Genomic DNA, 20,249 nt, shown 5'->3' on the forward strand with positions numbered 1-20,249 from the left:
ATGTAACGTTACTAAATTACATAGCTATTTGCACAGCTAACGCTAGCTACCGGACCATGTCAATAAAGGCAACATTAGTTTAGACAACGTTGCACACAGTATCCATCTCTCACATCAGGTAACGTTGCGTTAGCTAGCTAGCTAATGTAATTAACACAATCTAATGTCAGCTAACAATTAGAAAAAATGCTAGCTAACGCTACCGACCGGTAACGACCTCGCAAACCGTCTCTCGAATGCAATGCTACCTTGTTGCAGCGTTGCAATGTAGCTAACTAAAGGCCAGTTCAGATCAATGATTCGCACCGAGACTGGATGCTACTTGCAAGATTCCAAGACGTCTGATTGTAAGCACTCTAAAACTGCACTTGGCGATTTGACAAGGCGGGTCTTTTGAGAACCTAGGCAACGGCTTCAGACGCTCTGCAACTAATCAGTTGACACCGCTGCAATTTTCTCTGCAACATTCTAAAACCGTTTCGTCTCGTTGCGAATCATTGATCTGAACTGGCCTTAACGTTACCGTTATTTACATTGACATCAAGTTCATCAATATATTGATCGGAATAAAGCCGGGGTATAGGTGGAGCAGAGCCGGGTCTGATTTGTGTGTAAAGATGTCAAGCCGGAGAAAACTAAATAAAAGAATACGGCAGTATGGATTAGCATTGTTATTATTTTATTACGCTTCCTCATATGTTCCTTCAGCCTTGATGCCCTTTTTTGATGAAATCTCCTTTGTTTTTGTTTTATTCTTCTTATTCTGATTGCTAATTTAACACCCAGCTCAGCTTTATTCTCGAACAGTTTAGCTAGCAAAACCAGAAACAACAAGGCAGTTGTTTCAAAAATATCACACAACAATCATTCACGATGATGATGCACGAGACACATAATTGCACGAGCCACAGCGAATCCCGCGAATTCTTCTCTGCAGTGTAAAGATATTCATACCGAGCAAAAGGTGGATAATGAACGTTTGTGGAAATTGATCATCACTAATTCTACCCCAGATCTGCTACAGCATTTTAACCCGGCTCGGCAGTGTAAAGACAGCTTAAGTTAGTCACGTTAGACAATGAATGAGTAAGTACATAACGTTACTTGTATAACAACCATTTTTTATTCAGTAAATAATAAGTGTAATAGTTGCCGTGGCCCAGGTGCCAACTGACTGACGTCACACAGGCGACACTGGTTGGATCCGGTTGGATCTACGGGAAGTGAGGTCCAAAAACACACCTGCAATTACCGCTTCTCGCCATTGGTACCGCCAAAGAGAACGAAACAGAAATCTTTGAGATTGTAACTTTAATTCGGCTGCTCAAAACGCAGGTGCTCAAACGCAAACAATATGCTGACCTCTGGGAAGTCATAGATTTCATCATGCACTAGGTGGAAGGGCCTGGAAGGCTACATGGCTACAGGTGGATGTACAACAAATGCTTGAAAAATGGCATTCATTCAATAAAGGAAGACGTTTGTTTGATTCTTGCAGCTCTGGGCCCTAACGCCTCAGCCATGCATCGTTCCAGGCGACTAAACCGTAGGCAGTATTTTGCTCAAGGACCTAACTATATCTGGCATGTAGATTCTTTCAATAAGTTAAAACCATATGGAGTCTGCATCAGTGGTTGCATAGATGGCTTTTCCCGCAAAATCATTTGGTTGAAAGCTGCATACACAAGCAGCGACACACACGTCATAGGGGGCTACTTTATGGAGGCCGTGGAGCAGTTTGGCGGTTGTCCCCGGATCGTCCGGACAGATCTAGGAACGGAGAATGTGGTTGTCCGAGACATCCAGACCTACCTTCGCTGCAGTGATGTTAACAGTAGATCTGGTGAACAAAGCTACATCGCAGGAGTAAGTACTTCAAATCAAAGGATTGAAAGTTGGTGGGGGATGCTGCGCAAAGAAGGAATGGAGTGCTGGATACAGCTTCTGTGCAAAATGAAAGATGAGGGCCTGTTTGTTGGGGACTACCTGGACAAATCACTTGTGCAGCTGTGCTTTCGGAACATTATTCATGTGAGGTTGAGGAAAGCCTATGGTTTATGTGGACTGCTCTTCCATCCCTTGAACAGATTAATTAGGCTATGTATTTATGATGTTAAACAAAGCACAAACATTAACAGTTATCTTTGTAACACGGTACCTTTATTAATGTGTCAGTCCTAATGAGAGGTAAACAGATTTACTGCCTCCTTTCTGTGCTTGGAGGAGCAACTGGTGATTAGCCGGTTTGTCAAAAGATGAGGCAATTTGGCAGTGAAAATGTAAGTCGAATTGATGAAGTTCTGTAGGCCTATTTTTTCTAGCAGCAAAACAAGGTCCGTATAATCTGAAAGAAGCCTTTATATCAGGTTAAAATCTTAGACACAATAACGTTGACCTAACTCATATAAACATATTTTAGGAATTAAAGGTTACCATACATACAGTAGGCTATACTGTTTATTAGGCCTATACCAGAGCAAATTGGTCACGGCAGTGCCCGGCGCCAGGATGAAGTGACTGAGTAGGCTGTTTAAAAATTGCGAGGGGTCAGTTTTTTTCATAAAATAAAATTCATCGATTTAACCATGCAACTGAATTTATGCATGATTCTCTGTAAAAATCAGCAGGGGGAGGTGCGTAGAAACAGCTGTTTGGGCTTGCATCTCTGTCTCTCACTCTGTCTCTGTCTCTCTCTCTATAGCGCCGAAAAGTGTCTCCATAAATGGCAGTGAGCAAGTCAATAACTACTATTCTCCAGATTTTATTCATCTTAGATGAATAATACAGTAGGTCGACTAGTCCAAGTATAGCAAATTATTAAAAGCAGTAGCAAGAGCCTCCTTAGCACTATGTGTGTCGTAAGGTATACCTCAAGGTCTTCCTTTAGTTGTCGAGCTGTTTCCCAGCACTTCCTTAGCTAAGGTAGGCTATACCTTTAGAAGGGTGGTCTGAGGCACTCGTCCAATTAATCCAATTTTTGAAAAAAATAAGCTTATACTATTTTTACGTAGCGGAGCTTACTGAGGATATGGCTTTTCTGACTGCATACCCTGTAGAAATTAGTTTGTTTGTGTGTGAGTCAATGAATATAAAGAAGAATATAAAACCTGTGTGAGCAAAGCCGACGTTTCGTGAGTATACTTGCATGACCGAAGTAGACGGAACTAAAGCATGTTGATTGGCCTAGCCATAAACACACATACAGGTACGGTGGCTCATAATGAACAAACAGGACAAATGATCTACATCCTTTTCCTTTTATATAGCTCACACCTATATAAAACAAAATAGCACTGGATACATATCAACATTACAGAACATTTCTTTCTTACCATGTTGTTTTATGATTTTCAGTAAAAAACCCAATAATGATATTCTTGGTTAAACTTAAGACTATCCAACAGAAAATCAAGGTGGACGAACATATCACTATAACAGGTGGGCTTATTCATAAGGCATACCCAGTATAAAATTAATCATGATCAATTTCCACAGACGTGCTTTTGCCTTTCAGCTACGATAATTTTTGTACTGTAGAGAAAAGTCAGCAGTAATCATTGGATGTGCTTCTACAGTTGCCTATATATTGTGTGACAAAAACAAATTAACATTAGACCTTTGTTTCAATAAGAACAAAATAATTCATCCATATGTAGCCATATCCTTTTTCCTGGGCTTCCAAGAAGTCCCAGACTATGGCTTATACGTCCCGATTGATGCTCTTTATTTTATCTTTTGTAGCCTACATGTATTTATTGAAACTATCATAAGGTCTCGTTTTGACTCTTAAAGAGATTAGCAGATGATCTTTAGTAGCCATAGCTTCCTGTTCTGCAATATTAGATTGATGTAAAATGATTATTACACTTGATATATTAAAACCTCGTTCATAAGCCTTTACAAGAGAGACAATTAATTCGCATGGCATCAATTGATAAATTTTTCAGCACCACAGTGAAGGCCAACTCCAACTTACGATGTTCCTTTAAAACTGTCCCCTAAGGCAACTGCTAAGGTATAGTCTGGGAAACACTCGCAAAAAAGCGAGTTCCCTTTGAAAGGTATATCTTAGAAACCTTCGTAAAACATTAAGGTACATCGAAACTCGGAAACGCAGCCCAGCAGTTTTAGATCCCAGGTTGAAATGAACTTTGTGATTCATATGAATTATTTTTGTCTGGAAGGCATTAAGGAATACAACATTAAAAGTTATTGTGAGACCCAATGTTGTATGAACTGTAAAACATTACCTGTATTATGAAGCGTCACTATATTCATGTCTCAACAAGCATGCCTATTTTCTTCTTTTTTGTGTCATCTTGGTCTGGTTAGGCTTTAAACCTTTCTTTTAACCATAGCTACATAATCTAATTTTAGGAAGAGCTAGATGAGATCAAGGGGGTCTGGAACAGCCGCCGCATCCGGCCAACAAAGAATCACAATGTACCCAGTCGGATTCCTGATGTGATGTATACTGTGCCACAGCTCTGAGGTTCTGAGGAGTTCATTGTTCCACATGATGACCTTGATCCCTGCAAAGAGGCGTGCAAATTCCTCTCAGCTGTCCCATGCGACGAAGATATATTTGACCTATGTAATATGATCATGTCAGAGTCGGGCCTTACTTTTCCCAAAAATATATCACAAGCTCAAGAGTTTTACTTGACAATTTGGGAGGCTCTTCGCTCCCTCATCTTAAACTGATCAGCCTAGCAAACTGCATAAGTGACAATTGAAACCATTAAAGATCCCCTCCAGACATGTTTTAAGACATATAAAATACTCTGCTTTGAATAATAATGTGTCTGGCAAGGTTTTCCACCAAAAAAGTTGTGGTCTGATTGTAATGTTTTTGTAATGCTTTGTGTTACAGTGGCACAAAGCAGGAATGGGTTGACTTACATTTCTGCTCAGATCTGTGCTGTGAGAGGATCTACAGTGGACATACGCTGCATCTAGTATAGGGATGTATCCGAATCCGAATACTGTGTTCAGGAAAGCACGAATAATGCGATGGAAACAGATACTTCTTCTACCCGAAGTTGCTCGTTATTATTCGGATTCGTAAAAAAAAAAAAAAGTCAGCCCCATGTCGAGTTCTCATAGCCTCTATCTGACGTTACAGAGAGAGAGAGAGAGAGAGAGAGTGAGAGAGAATGGGGGGCGGGATTATGCACGGCTGCTAGCTGTATCTGGAACTCCGGCACACACACCAACAAACTTTGAGCCACTGCGCTGCAAAACATTTAATAAATAAGTTCTGTGCGTCAGCCATTATGTTTCTTCAAATCGATTCATATCATTGTGGATGGCCACAAGATAAAAATGCCCATTCTGTTTGCAACATAGGACTTTGATTTCACTAACTAGTCATTTCATTTACTACACATGATTGAAAAGTGATCGCTATATTCTGTAGTCGCCCCCACCGAGGCAGCGCACAGCAGCCAGCGAGCTGAGAGCTGACCATTCCCAGCTATCCCTCAGGGAAGCTCTCGCATCGAGGAGGAGACGTCAGGTGCGGGAGCTAGCGAGACAAAAGCCTGGTGTGGCAGCTGGTATTCTTTCAAACCCCTGCAACCTATACATCGAAATGAAGCTTAGAACCTGTAGTTTTAGCTGTATGTGTTGATTTCCTCCATTTAAAAAAATTCAGTCTAAATATTTTACAAAACGTTTTACCTTGTATTTCAGTCAATATTCATCCGTTTAAGATGTAACATGCTGTATGTAGCATAGGTCTTGGCTATCAAATGAACACAAAATCCAGTCCAAATTTTCATGGTAGGCTAACAGTTGCCACCAAGGGAAAATATGAGGACATGAGATGGTTTGCAGTCTATCCAAACTTAGTTCAGTAGGGGGAAAAATTTAAAAAATAAAATAAAACAGGCAAAAAAGTTCATGTCATACTGTTATGTAATTACTATTGTAAAGTAGTAATTCACGTTTCCCTCGCAAACTGCAGTAACGTTAACACATCAAGAAATGTGAACGCAGCATCATTGGAATTTATGATTATTCCCTTCAACTGAAGGACATTTTTGTATATATCTTTACTGTAAATAGTTTACTATTTCCAATGCAAAACGGAATCTTTCCATTTATATATTTTTGTTTTTGATTGTTCAATATCCCCCCACTTAAAGGGGGGGGGGGGGGGGGTCAGACAGTTCATAAAACTTAGTTTAGTTAAAAATAAAAAAATTAAAAAGGAGATGAAAAGTACAGTATGAAGATGTGGAAATATATTTCATAATTATTTATATGCCAATATTGAATCAATTTGAAGGCACAACAATTGCATTGCCAATGAATATTAGATTAGAAAATACAACATTTGCCCGATTTAACTGACTTCCGGTATAAACCACGCCCACTTCCCATCTTCTTTCCGAATACAGATACAGATACAGATAATTTTGTTGGTTATACAGATACAGATAATGACGTCTCTGCACACCCCTAATCTAGTCTATAGTTTACCTTGTTTAAAAGTCTTGAAATTACATAAATAAGCATACATTTTCATGCTTATAACCTCTTTTACTTTAGTTGATTCAAAGGTCTTGCATTATGTTGTTCTTTTGGCTTATTTTCATTAGTGTAAAGGCAACATGGTTCTTATTAATCAGTGATACAAGGCCAAACTTAGCATATGCTGATTTTACGTTTATTGTCCTATTGTGTACAGCACAGAAAATAGCCAACGTATTTGTATTTCATTTTATATCAAGGCTTACAGATAACACATCATAAAAAAGCTTCTTTCTACAGAAAAGGCAGGGACATTAGGTTTTAAATTGGTAAGGTAAAGCTAAATTTTTTGCCAGTGGTATTGAATCTCCCTTCTATTGTCAGTGTCACAGACATTGAATAAGTTTATAATAAAATATTTTTTCTTTTTCAAACTTTTGATTTCACTCATATGTTTGTTTTTGCTGGGATTTGGGCTGCCTCTAATGATGTGACCAAAATTCTGTTTCTGTCAGGATGGGCGCGGGAATGGACCCAAGCGCAGAGTGCAGGAAAAACACGAAACTCCAAAAGTCGAAAGAACAAAGACTTTACTTAAATAACGGGGAACAAAGGGAACAGAAAGCCTCGCAGGGCGGGTGTAACAAACAAAGAAAAAACCCAAAACGCAGGGAAACAAAAATACAAAAATCCCAAAAACGTAGGGAACAGAGCAGGCAAGGAACAGGCAACGGGCAACGGGCAGGCAACAGGCAAGGAGCAGACAAAGGGCAAGAGGCACGCAACAGGCAGGCAAGGAACATGAGGCAAGCATAAGGCAGGCAAGGAACAGGTAACAAGCAAGCAACAAACAAACAAGCACGCAGGCAACAGGCAGGCAAGGATCAAGCACCTGAGTCAGGGAAAAGGGGGACTTAAATAGACACGACGCAGACGAGACACAGGAGGGCACAATGAACAATCAGGCCACAGAGAGGGAAGGGAACACGAGACAATACGCAACCAATAATATGGTGATTGAGAACAATAAAACAATTAACAGGACACAAAGCAGAGGTGCCACCGTCTGGCGGACCAACCAGGAATGACAGGGGGAAGACACAGAACCCTGACAGTTTCAGCAAGTATAGTGTTAGTGTGCAATGAATGGTATTAACAAAATACTTTTCAGCGGTTTTTATTTCAACAGCTATTAGGGCAAAGGAGGGTAATTTACAACAGATCCTGGTCCCGGACCAGTAAAATATGAAAAAGATTAATTGAAAATGTTTAATACTGGTATGAACATATTTGTCATCAAGCAGGTAAGAACTTATCTGAACTGCCTACATACCAAAATTAGTTTTAAGACTCAGAATTAAAGTGAACTTGGTGCTTAAAACAGTAATGTAGTTAAACATTAACTAACAAATATACATGTCAGCATTTTCCATATTGAAAATTTGGAACACTGTAAAGGAGAAGGGCAGTGGTCTGTTGTGTGGTTCCCTCTAAAATGGCAGATCACAATTCACTCAGTGCAACACAATTTCTGATACTGGATAACAGGCAAAATCATAGTAACAATCATGTGTGCACAATTGAATCTGCCTTAGTTTGCACAAGATCAAAATCATTCCAAAGATCCGGGTAGTTTTGGTAGTTGATTGGTAACATCAAATAGCACCCACATGTATGTGCCTGAGGTCGACACTGGAATGCAGAAGTCTCTATGAACTGGACTGTGATGGGGTGTCCAAACAGGATATCTGCCCCTGTGCAGAAGCGGAGGAAGATTTCAACGTAGTGGTGTCTAATTCCCCTATGTACCTCTTCAAATGTATTGCCACGGTGTTCTGAAGTGCAGTCATTTCTTCTGGGAATTTCAGAAGTTCCTTAACACGTTTTGTGTTCTGTGGATACAAAGTATCTGCCAAAGTTTTCAAGATGGGCTTCCAGCATTCAATCACAAACTTTGGAGTCTGGATTATGGTTTTGTGTCCTAACTGTGACACTAGTCCAGCGATTGTGTCTTCAGAGGCAAGGTGGTGGCAGTCATGTGCATCCAGCACATCCATCAGGTCATCTTTGTCAACAGACTCAAATGATTCCAGTTCAAGCTCAAGAATTTTCCTTTCTTCTTTTGAGACATACTGCAGGAAGCTATCTGTCACACTGCTGTAACTTGTACCATACAAAGCTTCTTCCAAAAATGGAAGAGGGAGAAGCAGTGGAAAATACCTGACAGTTGTACAACCCATCAGAAGAATCCTTGCAACTGCCTGCCATTCCTGGACTTGGTATTCATGCCTAAGTTAAGGTGTCTTCACATCGGTACCTAATGTGAATTTGCTGTAGAATTCTCCCCAGAATTCTGAGAGGCAGTCACGTAAAACTGGAGCCTACCTCCTCTTCCAGCTTCCTATTGGGAAGTTTTCTTTTGATGTGCACATCTTTGTTTATGATATCTGGGTCAATAAAGGCTGCCATGAGGTCAGCAAGGCAGTTATCCCTTCGCACTACAATGACCACCTTTGGCTTTGATCCCCCCCAAGGCAAAGTGTCATCCATTTCAAAAGGACCACTGAGTGATGCTCCAACAGTTACTTCATCTCTCCAGCTTGGGCCTCAGGAATAACATCTGTTACATGTGCACCTTGGCCTTCTTGTCCTATCCTGTTGTCAAGCAAGGATTAATAAAAAATATGTTTATTTTATGAATCCAGCAGTTCCAACAGTCAGTGTCCTTGTTAAAATGTTTAGCACTCTGAATACTGAACCAAGTGATATTGCTTGCTAGAACCCCTCACTTAACCTACATGTAAAATATATTTTATTAGATTTAATTTAATAATTATGTTTAAAATTAGAATTATCAATTAAATCGCCAAATTCATTGATAGGTCAGTCTACAGAAAACTGGTGGAATCAACCAACAAGTCAAAACAAGCTGTATATCAAGTTTTCAGATTAAATAATTGAATTCAATAAGAAGCAGTCAATTATATGAATAAATTGAAAACATACATTCTTTATTGAATGCAGGCACACTACTTCTAAATTACACAACAAAAGACATACAGCAAAACATTAAACAACTAATCTAGAAATACCAGAAAATAGAGAGAGAGAGAGAGAGAGAGAGAGAGAGAGAGAGAAACGGATAGGCCAGACCTTGCCAGAGTATCACCCACTTCCAGTATAAGCGCCACAAGGAAACCAACTGAAAGCACACAACCAAGGAACCACCACAAAAATAAAAAGAGGAAAACTCTTCTTCTTCCAGGCTCTGAAACCAAATGCAACACAAACAACTTTCTCCTGTGGCCGTCTTAAATACCTTACCCAGCATGGCTTGAGGATGTTTGCCCTGATTGAGTGATGCCGGGTTAAGGTTTAGAAGAGAAAGGAAGGGGGGTCAGACTAATTTATGGCAAGGACTGGCCTACCTAAAGATTGCATTCAAACTTAAAGAGGACATGGGAAAGGGAAATGTTAGGCATGTAGGGTCTCCGACCCCCGATATGGTGTCCTGTGTCATCTGGTTTGTCTCTTCGGAGGGGTTGAGACCCATAGATTGTCAGCCTAGATTAGGGTATCAGTGGATTTTATATTGCCCCAATCACATTTGCTTTGATGCTTGTGAGGGGAGGCCAGGCCACATTCTTATTCACTGATTCCCTCTCTTAGGCCAAAATCTAAACACTACATATCCTACACTCCCTTCTGTCTTTCCTTCCTCCTTTCCTTTCATTCTTCCTTCTTTCCTTTCATTCTTCCCTTTGTCATTTCTCCCCTTCTTCCTTCCGTGCCTTCCTTCCGTCCTTCCTTCCTTTCATCCTTCCATCCCTCTCTCCCTCCCTCCCTCCCTCCCAAGTTATTGAACAAGTATCTTATTAACTCACATGAAACAATAGAAAAAACAAACAGCATATCATCCTACTTTCCCGCTGTTATGTGACTGTTCTCATCCCTTGTCAAGAAGGACACAACTTTGTCATGCTGTTTAAAGCATAGGGATCTGCACTTCAACTTGTTGGAGATGATGGATATCTCGCTGTTTTCTTGAAATTGCTAGAGTCTCCTGAATTCTTTTTTTGAACTTGTATTTTTTCAAGATCCTTCCTGACACTAGAGCTGCGATTACCTATCTAGTTTTTCTGTGTTTGGTAGAGGCGTACTTTTTTGCAGATGTTGCCCACTAGGGCATGGTGGAAAACTAACGTTTTGTGCACTTCTCTAGGCACAGGAAACCTTCCTAACAGGCACTGGGTTTTTGATCTGGGTGACTCAGAATCTTGCTGTAGTCTTGCAAGTCTTTTTCTGTGTTTGTCGGTTTTTCTTTTCTGTTGTTTGAGTGATTCCTTCAGAGCCTGAATCTCCTTTTATAACTTGGACTCCCTTCTCTTGACTTTCTTCCTTCCAGCACTTCTCTGTCTGAAATGATACACAAAGCATTACTTTATTGATCATGTTACATTACATTACATTACATTACATTACAGGCATTTGGCAGACGCTCTTATCCAGAGCGACGTACAACAAAGTGTATAACCATACATATAACCAAGTATGACGAAACCCCTAGAGAGAAGTACCGGTCCAAGTGCAGGGAACAACCGCATAGTTCAACTTGGACCCTGATAGTTAAACTGATTAACACTAACAACGAGAACGGCAACAACGCAATCTATGGAAAAAATACAAGTAGTCGTTAAGACAGTTAATGCACCTAAGTCACCTACGAAACAGCTGCCTAGTTACAACCCTAAGTTTAGTCATTTACAGGGGGGAAGGGAGGGATGGGGAGAGGTGCAGCCTGAAGAGGTGAGTCTTCAGTTGTCGTTTGAAATGGGTCAGTGTCTCAGCTGTTCTGACCTCCACAGGGAGGTCATTCCACCATCGTGGGGCCAGAACAGACAGGAGACGTGTTCTGGAAGTGCAGGTGCAAAGAGGGGGAGGTGCTAGGCGTCCTGAGGTAGCAGAACGGAGGGGTCTGGCTGGCATGTAGGGTTTGAATGTCCCTCAGGCAAGCGGAGATGCGGGCAGGGACCTGTGTGTCCGATGGGGAGAAGGAGAGAAAGAGTTGCGTGTCGTCGGCATAGGAGTGATAGGACAAGCCATGGGCAGATATTACAGGGCCAAGGGATCTGGTGTACAAGGAGAAGAGAAGGGGACCGAGGACCGAGCCCTGGGGAACTCCGGTGGTGAGGGGACGGGGTGGTGATACCTTACCCGCCCAGGCAACCTGGAAGGAACGGTCAGAGAGGTAAGACTCAATCCAGTCAAGGACTGAGCCGCGGATCCCTGTTGCTGCCAGGGAGGACAGGAGGATAGAGTGGTCCACAGTGTCAAATGCAGCGGAGAGGTCTAGAAGAATCAGGACAGAGGAGAGGGAGGCTGCTTGTGCGGCATGGAGTGACTCACTGACCGAGAGGAGTGCAGTCTCGGTCGAGTGGCCAGGCCTGAAGCCAGACTGGTGGGGATCAAGCAGGTTGTTCTCAGAGATGTGTTCTTCATTTATGCTCACTGAACAGAATAAGGATGACAAGCCATTACTCTAGTCTTTTCACCATCATTTCATAATCAAATCTATTGTTAAACCTATTTTCTGTTGTTCAATAAATCTCTACCTTGACATCTGAGGCTGTGGATCAACTTCAGGACTCTGGGGTGGAGTAACCTGGTTCTCTACCACTTGCTTTCTCTCTCTGGACTGGTGTTGGGCTCTTCTCCAATATGCTTGTTTCCTTCTCTTCTCCCTCTCACTTAAATCTTTCACTGCCTTCACCTTTCCTAGCTTTTTGTCCTCATGCCTCGTCTCTCTGTGTTTCTGTAAATAAACAGGAAAAGCCTATCCTTTTCCCTAACGCTAGTATTTCTCGATGTAATTGTGTTGCCGTGTTAACACATTTCTATGCTTGCGGGTCCGGTACTTTTTCAAATTTAGGATAGGCTTCCGATATTGCTTGTGTCAAAAGTGTTGCGACGGAAACAACGATAGATTTACCCAGTAGCCACATCTGTTCAAAATGTAAACAATAAGTCATCTTTCATGGTAGGGAAAAATTTTATGACAACGTTACATGTACTTTGGTCCAAAGAATTAGCAACAATACAATATGCCATCGTCGATGCTACTTCAAGCACAGAGGATAGCAGCACAGCCAACGTTAGCTGCAATGATTCTGTAGGCTACAATGACAGACACACGTCTAAAACCTGGCAATCCTTCCGATTGAAAAGGCCTATATACGATCAGCATAAAAAGTAATTCAAAAGTATGCAGCAGCCAAGAAGGAACCTCCAGTTTACCATCTAAAGGTAGGGCTAAGGTTGATTTATTATTTTGCTTGCTTGGATGTTTTGTTATTCCTTGGCTTTGAGTTGTTTCTACTAAGTCATATTTTAGACCTGCGATAATATTGTACATGGTTGACATAGTAGCTACCCTGACAGTGACATGCACTGGTGCCCGTGATATTGCTGTGCGACGTCTACAGCAACGTTGTGTGTGCATTGTCATGGGTGACGACTCGATGCTATGCCAGTGTGTTCATCCTGATTATTAAAGTACATTTTTAACTATGCCGTTTTCATATTGTCATACTGTTTGGCTGACATGGGGCTGTCAAGATGTGATTTACAATGTTGTATGGAGCCTCCTATAGTACAGCCTCCGACCCTTTACTGCGCTGTTATGCTGATATTTTTCGTCGTGATGATCTGATCAGACTTGGCCAGCCCTGACTGATTTGTCTATAATCGCCTATGGTTACAGTCACTGTATGCAGTCAGTTAGCTATGTAGCTAATGTTGTGGTCTGGTGACAGTTTTGCACAACAAGTGGAGTAGAAAATGAAAGGAGGGTGATACTATTAGGGGGGGTGAGCGGGGGGGGGGGGGGGGGGGGGGGGGGGGGGGGTGTCGGTCAAGGCGACAGCACAACAGCACCCCCTACTCAAAACATGTTCCTGCCGCTATGGGTGCAGTAGCACTGTTGCCACAGCAAGAAGTCATCAGATCGAATTCTGGCTGTGGGTTTCCTCTGGGCACTCTGGTTTCCTCCTACAGCCCAATGACATGCATGTTAGATTAATTGGAGAGTCTAAATTGCCCTTGCCAACCAAAGAAGTTTGAGTGTACAATACTTCAAAAGTGAACCAAGTACACTTTCTTATTTTTAGTATGCTGTAGTGCTTATAAAAGTTTGTAGGTTCCTCCTTGTCAAAGTTACCTTAGCCTAAAACGAATTCAGGTTGTATCATATGATATCATGAAAGACACCCAAGTACCACTCCATCATAAAATTCATGGGAGAATCTGTAGTTGGTAAAATTTTTCAGTGAATGAAACTGACTGGACAGGCAAAGATGTTATTATTGAGAAATCATTGGCCTACTGTACAGCTGAATATTTCCTGAAGCAATTCAAGTTAAGTACTTTGCTCCAGGGTGCTGAACAGAAGCCACCAGCCAGAGTCACATTCTTTGAGCTCAAAGCCCAATTCTCTAACCATACACTCCCACCAACATAGTCTAGCAGTCTAACTGGTGAGCCACTCAACTCACAGCAATATAAGTGTGCCGTGGCAGGGTACTGCACGCAACTTCTATCAGCCATATCTAGTATATGGCAAAACACTATACTACAACACCTGTTTTTAATTATTATTATTATTATTATTATCTGATTCTTGTTTGTAGTATTGGTAAAAATGAACTCCCCAGTATCTCCTTTTTCCTTAACCTTTAGAGAGAGAGAGACTGCCATTAAAAGTATGAATATAAAAATTGCGCCAAGTTACATGAAACATTCGGTAGCATTGCTTTGGAATACAGCTTGTTTCATTTTTGTGAGCTAAGATAGCCAATATTGTTTCATGTAACGCATTTTGATATCAGTACTTTTAATGGCAGACCTAGATTTGAATGAATGAATTTTAGACAGTGTTTTTTATGTGTGAGTAATTTGGAATTTTTGTAGGTTGAGAACATGTTTTTCATCAGATATCATTTATTTTTGTACTGTGTTATGAGTTAGTGATAATAGTAATTCATATAAATGTAGGCACAGACATGCATTCACATAGATGAATGAAAACACTCGTTCTAGCTAAAAGAAACACATAGGCATGGATTCAATAATTTTTCCTTTACCATGAATTACAAATAAATATAGCAAAGGTAGCATATGGTAGCGTAGTTTAAAAGTATTGAACAGTAGATACGGCAAAGCAGTGCATTTGACATTGTCACTTTTTTAAGTAAATTGATATACATGACGTAAAGAAGCCATTATCTTGCTCCGGTTTCTATACGACCTGTAACGATACCTACTGGACCGAAGTGCAACACTGATTTTAGAGTTTAATTTCATCTGTACGAACGTTATACACTCGGTCTGTCATCTTGTTATCAAGGTAGCTAACGTAAAGCTCAGTCAAAATACCGAAAGTGGAACTGTAGTGTGGGTGGGAAGTGTGGGTGTATTTTATTTGTAGTTATATAAATACAGAAATATTACATTACATTACATTACAGGCATTTAGCAGACGCTCTTATCCAGAGTGACGTACAACAAGTGCATTGGTTCATGATGTAGAGGTGCAAAAGAAACACTAGAGTGAAGTAAGGATCGTAGTTCCAGAAGTGACCACATCGATCAGGACTCCAACCCTGTAGAGTAAGCTGTTCAGCAAGCAAGAATCCTACCAAGTACAAACTAGCACTGGAATCACATCTAATCACACCTAATCAGACAAAAACAATCCTGCCAGATACACTAACATAATCATATTATCCTAACTAGGTACAGTGAGCTAAACTATAGGCTAGGGAGGGGTGGGGAGAGGTGCAGCCTGAAGAGATGAGTCTTCAGTCTGCGTTTGAAGGTGGTGAGATTCTCTGCTGTTCTGACCGCCACGGGGAGGTCATTCCACCAGTGAGGGGCCAGGACAGACAGCAGACGGGAGCGGGAAGTACAGACGCGAAGAGGGGGAGGTGCCAAGCGTCCAGAGGTGGCAGAACGGAGAGGTCTGGCTGGTGTGTAGGGTCTGATGATCCTCTGGATGTACCCTGGTGCTGACCCCTTAGCTGCCTGGTATGCAAGCACCAAGGTCTTAAATTTGATGCGAGCCATAACAGGCAGCCAGTGGAGGTCAGTGAGCAGGGGGGGTGACATGGGAATGTCTGGGGAGGTTGTAGACCAGACGTGCTGCAGCATTCTGGATGAGCTGCAGGGGTCTGATGGCAGATGCTGGCAGACCAGCCAGTAGTGAGTTGCAGTAGTCCAGGCGGGACAGGACCATCGCTTGAACCAGGAGCTGGGTTGCGTAGGTGGTGAGGAAGGGGCGGATTCTCCGGATGTTGTACAGGAAGAACCTGCACGTTCGACTCACCGCCGTGATGTTCTGGGAGAGGGACAGTCTGTTGTCCATCACCACTCCAAGGTTTTTTGCGGTGGGTGATGATGACACCACAGTGTCCCCTAGGGAAATAGAAAAGTCGAGAAGGTTAGAGGATGGAGCAGGGATGAAGATCATCTCCGTCTTACCTGGGTTCAGCTTAAGATGGTGGTTATCCATCCAGCTCTGGATGTCCCTCAGGCAAGCAGAGATGCGAGCAGAGACCTGAGTGTCAGAGGGCGGGAAGGAGAGAAAGAGTTGGGTGTCATCGGCATAACAATGATAGGACAACCCATGGGCAGAGATGTAAATGAGTTTCCCGCAAATATTATACAGATGCAAAAAAAAACGTTGAAATGTTTTCTTTTTAGTTACCCAGCAAAGCAATGTAATGAGTGAGAGGTTTTCCTGAGTTTGAGGGGGGCATTTGAATCCGGCGCGTCGCTCATCCAAAAGTGTCGTAGGTAGACGCGCTACCTGGTGAGCTACTAGTGAAGATGATGCAGAAACTGCCAAGTTTTGCACTTTTAAACGAGTGTACTTATGTGTCCATTTTGCCTGTGTATATGATGTTTTTATTGGCTGATGTACCTAAATGTCCAACGGGGAGACATATTATTTTTGGGCCTGGAGCATTTGAGATGATGTAGGCCTAATCAGGCAGGAGGTAAAAAGTTTTTTTACTTCCTGCTTTTTTTTCTACTTTATTGTGCGGACATGTGAAGTTGTTTCTGAATTATGTCTGTTGAAATCAGGTCAGAAGGTACAGAAAGTAATGTTTTTAAAGGCTGAGAGTCTGTGGTCATTGTGATTATTTCTGTAGGGAACCCTGTAAAGTGGCAGACTCTCGGTGCAGTATAGATATGGGCCATGCTGCCCTGCTAAGGCGTAACTTAGCGGGATGGCATACCTGCCATCCCAATCATTGGTTCAGCTCAGTGAGGTGATCATATATAGTACCTCCACCAACTTCTGGTTTAAGAAGCCTCATTGTCTCATCACTAATTGTAAGTGGTTATAATGCTTTTGATCTTACTCTTGCTTGATTACATGAAATAATACATTAATACATTAATACATTAATTTCAGTAATGCCTGTTAATACATTTTACTGATTGCAAAAGCTTTGCCTAATTCACAGAACAGTAACTGAGGAGTGTACCTCTTTTTCTTGCATGACAGCCAAAGATTTGTTCAATATGTTTTAGTATCACTATTAATGTATTATCATTTTCACTATCGTCTTGTGTTCATATTTACAGTATATGTATGCTGTTCTCGTGGCCAGGTACCCTCTTGTAAAACAGATGTCAGTCATAATACAGCTTTTATACTGAATAAATACATGAATTTACCACCAGAACCTCTGAAGAAACAGAACTGTAGGACGTTTTGACTGTTATCTGTCTGGCTATGTGCAGTGACGACGATGTGGCGACCGCAGCCCACCCCTCATGGCTTCCAAGCCTCTGTGAATGCACATGCTAATGTGGATGGCCAGGTATACCTGTTTCAGGGTGAACCTGCTGAATTAGTTGGATCTTCATCTGAGGAAGAGGATGAGATTATTGTTGTGACAGAACAGAACAGAGCGGGGTCGGGAGGCAGTGCGGGAGAAAGTGGGGGACATCCTGCTGCTGGAACATGTCATCACCCATGGTGACAACCTCAACAAGCTGGCCCTTCAGTATGGCTGCAAGGTGAGTCCATCTGACCCCCCTCTGGCTCCCTCCCAGTCTCATTGATCCTACTCATTGCCTTCTGACTCCAGCTGATGTCACTCATTCCCTATTGACTTCCACTCATTCCTTCTCTTTGACTCTCTGACAACCACTGACTCTTGTTGATTCTTTTTGAGTCAGTAATTCTCATTCACGCCACCAGACCTCTAACTGTTCTCCGTACCTTTGACTCTCCTACTGACTTCTGTTTCTTACCCTAACTTTCAGAAACTGACTTTATCTCACTCCAGAGCTGTATCAAAGCTATCTCAATCGAGTCCAAGTCAAAACCGAGTCCCTGGTAAATCCTGTCTGATTGAAAACAGAGACCGCAGTGGGGGTTCAGTCCACAAGAAGTTTTCTTCAGTTACAGACTCAGACCACAACAAGCTTTTCCAAGGCGTCCATGTTCATTGCCCAAAATGTAAATAAGAATATGGATAAAGGAATACTTGAGCAAAACTAGCATGTTTTGAAGATAAAATTAATCTGATTAGTAAATTTGAAGGTAAAACTAATACAAAGCTGGAAATTACTGTATTAGCTTCAACATTGTGCAGAACAAAAAAATTTGAAAATACATCAACATTTTTTATACAACATCAGTTACTTGCCACGTTTCTCTGTGCTGTGGTTTCTAATGAGCTAAGATATTGAGCTATATTTAAGGCTTAGATGTTGCTTCTTGCTCTGACCTGAATATACACTTATTTCCTTGTCATTTTTAGCAGCTCTAATACCCTGGGTTATAATCTTCTGAAACACCACTATAATTATTTGTCTGGTGGATTTCCAATTCCTAAGTTTTCATTTAGCCCATCTAACTACTGATAGGAGGCAAACCAGGGTTCCTATCTACTTCACTTGTTTGTTTTTTGAGTTATGGTCTGGTTTTTCTTAGTTTTCCTATTTTCTTTTTTTTTTTTAAAGTGCTGTGCTGTATAAATAAAATGTAACTGAATTGTGTGTTGAGCCCTACTAGTAAGGGTAATATGTATTTATGTAATTTGTAGAGATTAGACAACAACGACTTCCTGTTGAGAAACCAAGGCATTATGCGTAATGTAGTAATTTCAACAAATACCTTAACAGCCCTTCTTTCTCCACATGCAGGTAGCAGATCTAAAGTGTGTCAACAACCTGATGCAAGAGCAGGACTTGTACGCACTAAAATTCGTCAAAATTCCTGTGAAGAAGCACAGCCTTCTGACAGAGGCCCCATCCTTAATCGCACCCGCAACTCCGCCCCGGAGCCTCGCACCATGCCCAGAGGGCTACGCTGACTTCCTGAAAGAAATCGACCACATCGAGAGGCTGGCCAAGGGCAGAGGCGTCCAGCAAGGGCTGCTCTCTGACACTCCTGAGGGACCTCTGCGAACAGGGACGGGGCAGGCCACACCCAATCACAGCGCAGACTGGGGCATTCAGTGGTGGACCACTGTAGCACTCATGCTCCTCGTTGAGGTTATCTTGCCCTTGTTCTATGTTGTTTACTACAGAACGCAAAATGGCAGTGCAGATACCCTGGGAGATGGCATGGGAAACATCTCCCTCTCTACCTCAGATGCCACACTAACTAACATCAGTGCATCTCCCAGGAAGAGAGTTTCTCAAATACTGAACAGACCACTTGCGTAGCTCCCTGCGGATGAAGACATATGACAGCAGAAAGGTTCTCTATGGAAGCCACTTTTTTTATTCTGTCAGATGGAAGGCTTTGATGTCATCACATGGGAACGTGCAATGGTGATTACATCACAGATGAGGTTTTGGTTGTTATATTTAAATTTAAATATATTTTATATATTACATTTATATATCTATGCCAGCTTCATTTTCTGAAGCTTTTTTTTGAGATGGCCTAATCTTACCATATTTAAAAGGTTTTTTATAGCAACACTAGTACTGCCATTTTATGAAATGACAGGAAACATTTGAAACTACTAGTTAGGTACAGTGATCATTCTGTTCAAAGTGATAATTCTATAAGGCTAAACTTAAATATTATTGCTGTTTGCATTTCTCTTAAATGATCGATTTATCTTCAATTGTAATTTATTGAATAAATCATGACCAGCCTTATTCAGTACATGCATGTTTACAAAAAAATGGTTCTTAAAATTTATCAAATGTTATAAATAGCAATAGAACACAATGTATGCATTCAGTTAATATTACAATAATAATACAGTTCAGCTTAGTTAATTATTGCAGTGTAAGAGGTCTGAACTGGCTGTTTATCAATAACATTTTATTGCTATTGGTGTAAAACATATCTGACTCTATTTTCTTCTGTTTTTGTGATATGTTAATTATAATACAGATATTTGCTTTAAGGCAAATAGATATTTCAACCTCTGGGTTCCAAGTAGCCTGTTAGATTATTTTCATCCTGAAAATCTTTAGAGAGGTAATGCAGAGTGAATAAATTTTCCACTTTCCAGCCAACAGTTAGTATGTGCTGATATTGGTAGCAAATCCAGCAGTTTTATTCCAGCACATTAGGCCATTGACAAAATGGTGGTGATTGATGGTCAGTACCAGGAATAGCCTATATTCAAGTATGTATCTTCAGAGGCACATGATAAGATAATGTCTCAAGTAATTTATTCCATTATAACAACTTGTGGCCAAGAATGTGATCACATTGCAAGGGGATTTTATAA

General features: G+C 41.3%; 1 pseudogene; it reads left to right on the top strand.

Annotated features, from left to right (window-relative positions):
* Nucleotides 1-17,291: 17,291 nt before the first annotated feature.
* LOC118227533 lies at nt 17,292-19,221 on the top strand (annotated as a pseudogene).
* Nucleotides 19,222-20,249: the final 1,028 nt, after the last annotated feature.

The sequence above is a fragment of the Anguilla anguilla genome, chromosome 5 (genome assembly GCF_013347855.1).
Source record: "Anguilla anguilla isolate fAngAng1 chromosome 5, fAngAng1.pri, whole genome shotgun sequence".
NCBI lineage: Eukaryota > Metazoa > Chordata > Actinopteri > Anguilliformes > Anguillidae > Anguilla > Anguilla anguilla.